We start from the raw sequence: 7863 nt of genomic DNA on the forward strand, positions 1-7863 counted from the left end.
ATATCCAGTGCTAAACCACTCTGTCACCAGAATACCTTTGACTAGAAGATTCGGAGACATAGAGCTTTGAGAAAGTCTGCTGTTAGGGACCTCTCCAAAGTCCTGAAGAATAGTGATGTCAGTTTGAAGACTAAGGTGCACCTGATTCAGACCACAATTTTTCCAGTCACCTCGTATCCATCTGAGAGCTGGACAATAAATAAGGACGACAGAAGAAGACTCAATGCCTTTGAGTTGTGGTGTTGGAGAAAAGTACTGAATGTCCCATGGCCTTCCAAGATGTCTTGGGGAACATGCAGCCAGAGTTCTCCTTAGAAATAAGGATGGTGAAGCTTCATCTCACAGCTTAGGGGCATGTTGTTAGAAGAGGTTACTCCTTGGAAATGGACATCATGCTTGGAAAGGCCGAGGATCAAAAAAAGAGAGGACCCCTAAAGAGATGGATTGATACAGTGATTGCAGCAATGGACTCAAGTGTGTTGGGGGTGATATGGATGGCACAAGATAGGACGGGGTTCAGAGCTACTGTTCATAGCATCGCTATGAGTTGTACTAGACTCAACAACACCTAATAACATTGCATCAGAGAGCTTGACAATGACTAAGAACAGTAGAAGATGAATCAATGCCTTTGAGTTGTGCTGGAGAAGAGTATTGAACACACCATGGACTGTTAGAAGAACAAACAAGTTCGTTCTGGAGAGGGTGAAACCAGGTTGCTTTTTTGGAGGCAAGGCTTTTGAAGGTTCATCTGATGTACTCTGTGCATGTTGCCGGGAGAGGCCAATCCTTGGAGAGGGACGTCATGCTTGGGAGGTTGGAGGAACAGCACAGGAGTGGAAGAATCCGCATGAGATAGATTGACTCAGTGACTAGGATAATGGGGGTAGATGTGTCAGAGACAATGAATTTGGCTCAAGATAGAGCAGGGATCAGAGCTATTGTACATAAGGTTGCTATGAGTCACAAGCGACTTAATGGATGGCACATTATAACAACAACAATATATAGTAAGATATTATCCTGTCAAACCAAAGACACATGGATTGAAACCAGCAACTGCTCCATCAGAGAAAGAGGCAGTCTTCTCCAACACAATTTATGTTCTCTGAAAACTTGCTGGGGGGGCCGGCTATGAGTCAGTTCTGACCCAGAGCACATACCAACAACAATTACTCCAAAACTGTGGTAGCTAGATTAGCCAACTCTTGTGGTTGTCTTGATGGTACTTTTCTTCTTAACTATTTTTTTTTAAATTTACTGTTTTATATACAATGTTCATAAAGTTCATATACATTGTTTTTCACACTGGATCTTTCCCCTTTCTTTACCCACTCCTCCCTCAACCCATCAAATTGAGTGACCCTGTGATTACAGCCCCCAGTATTTGTACTTGTTCTACAATACTGGTCATACAGTATTTGTCCTTATGGGATTGAGTTAGTTCACTTAGCATAATGCTCTCTAGTCCCTCCCATGTTAGGTAGTAATTTACAAAATCATTGCTCCTGCATGCTGCATAGTATTCCATTGTGTGAATGTACCACAATTTCTTAATTCATTCCACTGTGGTTGGGCATTTGGGCTGTTTTCCTAAAAAACTGATTGTTGTCCCATCAGAACCTTACAGTGGGTTTCGAAGGCTGTTAATTGCCCAGGAGGAGACAGTGCATCCTACTCCTGAGGAGGTGCTGATAAATTCTGTCAGAGAGACTTGGCTTTTAGATTAGCGGCAAAACTCCTTACAGACTAGACTTTCTTAAATACCTACTAGAGATAGCATGTATGTTTAAAACATGTTCTTTACTGAGCTTTTCTTGATTAAAAAGACTAAGCTTAACAGGTTTGTTCTTTTTTTTAAATAAAATTTTCATTTTCTACTGGTTTATATACATTGTTTTTACACTGGACCCTTTGATTACCCACCTGCCTTTGGGTTGATTTACCTGCCTTTTTGTTGGCAGCACAATTTCTTACCTCTAATCTCCAGTATAAATAAACTAGGACTGTGCAAATAATTTTAATTCATTTATAATGTCTGCTATACTTGGCTACTGTACTGTAGTTATACTCAGGAAATCAAAAGACAAATTGCATTGGGAAAATCTGCTGTCAGGGACCTCTCCAGATTACTGAAATACAATGATATCAATCTGAAACTAAGGAGCACCTAATCCAGGCCACGGTCTTTGCAATTACTTGCTATTCATCATAGAACTGGATAATGACTAAGGATGACAGGTTAAGAATTGATGCCTTCCAGTTGTTTTGATGGGGAAGAGCTTTGAACATACTATAGACTACCAAGAAAATAAATAGGTCTGAGTTGGAGAGAGTGAAACCAAGTTTCTCTTTGGAGGCTAGGATTTTGAAGCTCCATCTCACATACTTTGGGCATGTGGCAAGGAGGGACAAATCCTTGGAGAAGGACATCACGCTTGGAAGGGTGGATGGACAGCACAGGAAAGGAAGACCTCGGATGAGATGGATTGATACAGTAACTGGAACAATGGGGGTTGGTGTGTCGGAATTAGTGAGACTGGCTCAGGACAGGGCAGGTGTTGGAGCTGTTGTGGATAGGTTCGTTATGGGTCACAGGTGACTCGATGGCACATAACAACAACAACAATAACAACTGTACTTGGAAATGTTTCACATAGAGGTTACTAATATTAAGTGATATGAACATTAGGATTAATTTTTGGAATATAGTGACTATGGTCATCTCTTCTAATCCCTTGATCTGAAGCTGTTGCTTGATTTTGAATATGCTTTCAATCCATCTCAATGGACTTTTATCTCTTAGCCATAACTCAGATTTAGATATTTAGATATTGCGGGGAAAAGTGTGTTGCCACGTTGTCACTGTGTGGTTAGTCTTTCTTCTAAAAGCGACAATTGTTTCTTAAGCCGTATGAGCTGGATGAGCTGCTCCTTCTGTACCCAGCATCTGCCAGCTACAAGGTCTGCCTGTGGGGATCACTGCTAGCAATGCATGCCACTGTGTTTGGAAGGAATGCCACATTCCAATTTTTTTCCCCCCTAAACTGAATGATGCTGCATTTTGCCCTCCCAAGTTTGAATGCTTCTTCAGGCTTACATGTAGGTGTTCTTTTATCATTAAATATGCAGCATGATCATATCCAGAATTTAGTTTTCTCATTCCAGAAAACCTAGGATTATACATAATTCCCCGGAGATCACAGATAGCTGTTGATAGACTCAGAGATAAGGAAAGGGACTTTTGTCACTTAGCAGAGGAGGGCAAAATTTCCCAAGTCAGTGATTACCCAGAAATGGAATTCAGAGAGGAAGGGGGAAGTGGCTTCTGCTCATTTGTGACTGTTAGAAGTGAGTCTCTGCTAGGCCCTAAGGAGGCCCCTCTGGGATTCATGGCGGAGGCAGCACTGACACACGCGAGGGTGTGCAGTGACTTGTGAGTGTCAGGGAATTCACAAAAGGCTCATTTCCTTATTAGCCAGCGAGCAAGCCAAATGAGTGGAAATCTTGTATTGGATGCTTTCCAGTTAAACAACAACAACACGCCAACAAAACCAAACCAAACCAAAAAATAGGACAGCTCAGAGCTAGTCAGTTTTCCCTACCAATCACAGGCCGTTCATCATTGAGTCATTGCAGCAGGGCCCACTAATCATTACATTAACAGGATGAAGAAGCTATGCTTTCTTGAATTCTTCAGTGGCTGCAGAAAAACAGAAAAGAACCAAAAAGGCAAGTTTCTTTCTGAAACTATGTCTTGTGCTAGAATTCTAGAGATGCTTGAAAGATTGAAACATTGTCTTCATAACTTTTCAGTCTCTATTTTTGTTGTTGTTGTGTGCTGTCTAGTCAGAACTGACTCATAGCTGACCCTCCAGCAAGTTTTCAAAGGTAGTTAATCACATGAGAGGAGATTGTCCATCCTTCTCCCACAGAGCAGCTGGTGAATCAGAACCCCATGCCTTCAGGATTGCAGTAGCAGCTTCTAGCCACTTGGCTACCAGTGCTCCCTTGTATGTGGAACAGATAAGCCTGGAGCTGCACTTTATGAGGAGGAGTGTGACATCAGGATTGGAGGAAGACTCATCAACAATCTGCATTATGCAGATGGGACAACTTTGCTTGACGAAACTGAGTAGGACCTGAATCATTTGCTGCAGAAGATCAAGAACTATTGTCTTCAATATAGATTGAAGCTCGACATCAAGAAGACAAAGATTTTCACCACTGGGCCAATAGGCAGCACCAAGATAGATGGAGAAGAGACTGAAGTTCTTAACAATTTCAGTTTGCTCGGCTCCACAACCCTTGACATCAGTAGTCAGGAAATCAAAAGACAAATTGCTTTGGGGAAATATGCTTTCAGGGAGCTCTCCAAAGTACTAAGGAGCCATGATGTCAGTCTAGAGACTAAGGTGTACCTGATCCAGGCCATAGTCTTTGTGCAATTGCATGTTATGCATCAGAGAGCTGGACAATAACTAAGGATGACAGAAGAATCGATGCCCTTGAGTTGGGGTGCTGGAGAAGAGTATTGAACTTACTCTGGACCACCAGGAGAACAATAGGTCTATCTTGGAGAGGGTCAAACCAATTTTCTCTTTGAAGACAAGAATTTTTGAAGCTCTATCCCACATTCTTTTGACAAATGGCCAGGACGGACTAGTCCATTCAAGGGTGGAGGGACAGTGCAAGAGAGAAAGATCTCAGATGAAATGGATGGACTCAGTGACTGGGGCAATGGGATTAGGTGTATCAGAGTCAGTGAGACTGGCTCAGGATAGCGCAGGGTTCAGAGCTGTTGTATATAAGGTTGCAATGGCACATAACAACAACAACAACATGGAGGAATTACTAAATTTATTTTTGGTGTACAGTTCTCCACACAGCATCTAGAACCCACTGTGATAGTAGATAAAGTACAGGCAAATCTCAGTAAACTCTGGCAACCGATCACCCCCACACATAGACAGTGGAGAGGTTGAGGGACCCTGCCAATAGACACAGGCAACTTTTTTCTTATATTACTGAGTTTCCAGAAGCAAAAAGGAATACACTGAATATTCTTGGATGAAGAAAATGTGTAGTTTTGGGAATTGTGAGATAATATCTGGACATAGCACTTTCCCATAGAAATGGGCTGGTTAAGATAACAGGCTTTGGATCTCATTGGTTCTTGATCAAAATTCTCTGCTACCTGTTAAGTGGCTAATGTGTGTAATTTATCTGACATCCTAGAACTGGATTTTCTTCTAGGTTGTATAGCCCTGGTGTGCCCACTTGCTGTCCAGAGGTAAATTGTGGTTGTTGTGAAGCTGAACACTAGACACTGATGTGTCAAATGTGAGAATGGTTACCCGTGGTGGACAGTGTTTGGTGGAACTCCCCAATTCAAACAAGCCTGCAAGCAGGAGTGGAATCCACTTTCATAAATAGCTTGCCTCTGGAAACCCTATGAACCTGGAGAAAGGATGAAAGTTATACAGGTATCCAGGCCTTTCCTTCATAGAGTCACTATGAGTCACCTACGACTCGACAGCACTTAACATCATCAACAACAACAATGAGAGAACTACCCGTCTCCATTGGATTGCTAACGCAAATTAAATGAGGCAATGTGTAAACGCCTACCATAATCAATTTGATAGCTTTTATTTGGAAGCAGGAGGGGCATCCACTTCTAAAATAACATGCCTCTGGAAACTCTATGAACATTGACAAATATCGATAGTTATAGAGGAGCTTCAGACCTTTTGTTCATAGGGTCGCTATGAGTAGTGCTCAACTTGAAGGCAATCAACAACAATAACATTAGCAACAGAATAGAATTTTCAGGGATCCAGGCTAGCCGATCAAGTGATAGTTATGAAGTGCTTCATAAGGAAACAAAGTCAGAATTGGCTTATTTCGAATGATGGTATCATGGTTTCTTCTGGCTTCCGAATAGCACTCTGGCTGAAACTTGTCAAAGACATACATGTTTGTTTTTTTGAAAGTCCATGGGATATTCCGTACTCTTTTCTGACATACAAATCAAATGCAACAATTATTCTTTTTTTTGTTTTTTTAATTTGTTTTTTTCAGTTATTCTTTTGTCCTCCTTATTCATTGTCCAGCACTCAGATGTATAGCAAGTCATTTAAAAGACCTTGGCCTGAAGCAGGTACACCTTAGTCTTCAAACTGACATCACTGCTCTTCAATATTTTGGTGAGATCCTTGACAGCTGACTTGCTCAAAGAAATATTCTCCTTATCTCCTAACTGCTGTACCAGAAGTGTTGATCCAGGCAAGGCAAAAATCATTAAGTTTCATTCCTTTCTCCATGTGTCATGATGTTGCCCAGTGGTAAGGACTTTTGTCTTCTTGATGTTAAGATGCAATCCATATTGAAGGCTGTAGTCTTTAATCTTCTGCAACAAGTACCTCAGGTCCTCCTTGCTTTCATCAAGCAAGGTTGTGTCATCAGTATAGCATAGGAGGTTGATAAATCTGCCTCTGATCTTAATGTCATATTGTTCTTCATAGAGTTCCACTTCATAAATTATTTGCTCAGCATATACAGGTATAGAGAAAGGCTACATGCTTGACACACACCCTTCCTGATTTTTAACCATACAGTGTTCCCTTCCTCCATTCAGGTAATGGCTTTTTGGTCTAGGTGTAGATTTTGCATGAGCACAATAAAGTGTTCTTTTCAATATTAGTCATAGTTTGTTGTTATCCATACAGTTGTTGTGAGGTGCCATGAAGTCAGCTAAGGCTCATAATGACCCTGTGAACAACAGTTCTGACGCTTGCCTTATCCTGCACCATTTTCATGATTTCTGTCATGTTCAAGTCAATTGTGGTACTGCACCAATCCTTCTCATTAAAGTTTGTCTTCTCTTTCACCAATCCTCTACCTTGAGAGGTCAGAAGTCTGAATTAATGGTGTCAGCAGTACCACTTTCTCTCTGAAGACTCTAGGGGAAGACCTCTCCTTGCCTCTTCCTTAATTTTGGCAGTTTCTTGCAATTCTTGGCATTTCTCAGTTCATAGATGCACCACTGCTATCTCTGCTTCTATCTTCACATTGTTCCCTTCCTTTTGTGCATATGCCTCTTCTCTTCTTTTTATAAGGATATCTGTCACCCTTTAGTCAGGACTAATTCTTAAGGATGACTTCATGTTAACTTACTGATAATATCTTTAAAAACCCAATTTCCAAACAAAGTAATATTCACCATATTTTTCTAGGGGACCCAATTCAATCCATGTTGTTGTTATGTGCCATTGAATGCCCTGTGACTCATAGTGACCCTATATACAATAGCTCTAAACCCTTCCCTATTATGAGCCAATCACATCATCTCTGACACACCTAATCTCATTACCCCTGTCTCTGAGTCAGTCCACTTCATCCAGGGTCTTCCTGTCCTGCGCTGTCCCTCTACCCTTTCAAGAAGCATGACCTCCTTCTCCAAGGACTTGTTCCTCCTGACAACATACTGAAAGTAGATTAGATGGAGCTTCAAAATCCTTGCCTCCTAGGAGCAGTGTGCTTTCTCCCTCTCCAGGATAGATGTGTTTGTTTCTTAATAGACCATGGTATGTTTAACATTCTTTTCCAGCACCACAAATCAAAGGCATCAATTCTTCGTCTATCATCCTTAGTCATTGTCCAGTTCCCTTAAGTATAGAAAGTAATTGTGAAGACTGTGGCCTGTAACAGATGCACCTTAGTCTCCAGACTGACATCATTGCTCTTCAGTACTCTAGAGAGGTCTCTAACAGCAGATTTTCCTAATACATATCATCTTTTGATTTCCTGACTGCAGGTGCCAAGAGTATTGATTGTGGAATCAAGCAATTTAAAGTTGTT

The sequence above is a fragment of the Elephantulus edwardii genome, unplaced genomic scaffold (assembly GCF_000299155.1).
Source record: "Elephantulus edwardii isolate Elephantulus edwardi_28Jun2011 unplaced genomic scaffold, EleEdw1.0 scaffold00022, whole genome shotgun sequence".
NCBI lineage: Eukaryota > Metazoa > Chordata > Mammalia > Macroscelidea > Macroscelididae > Elephantulus > Elephantulus edwardii.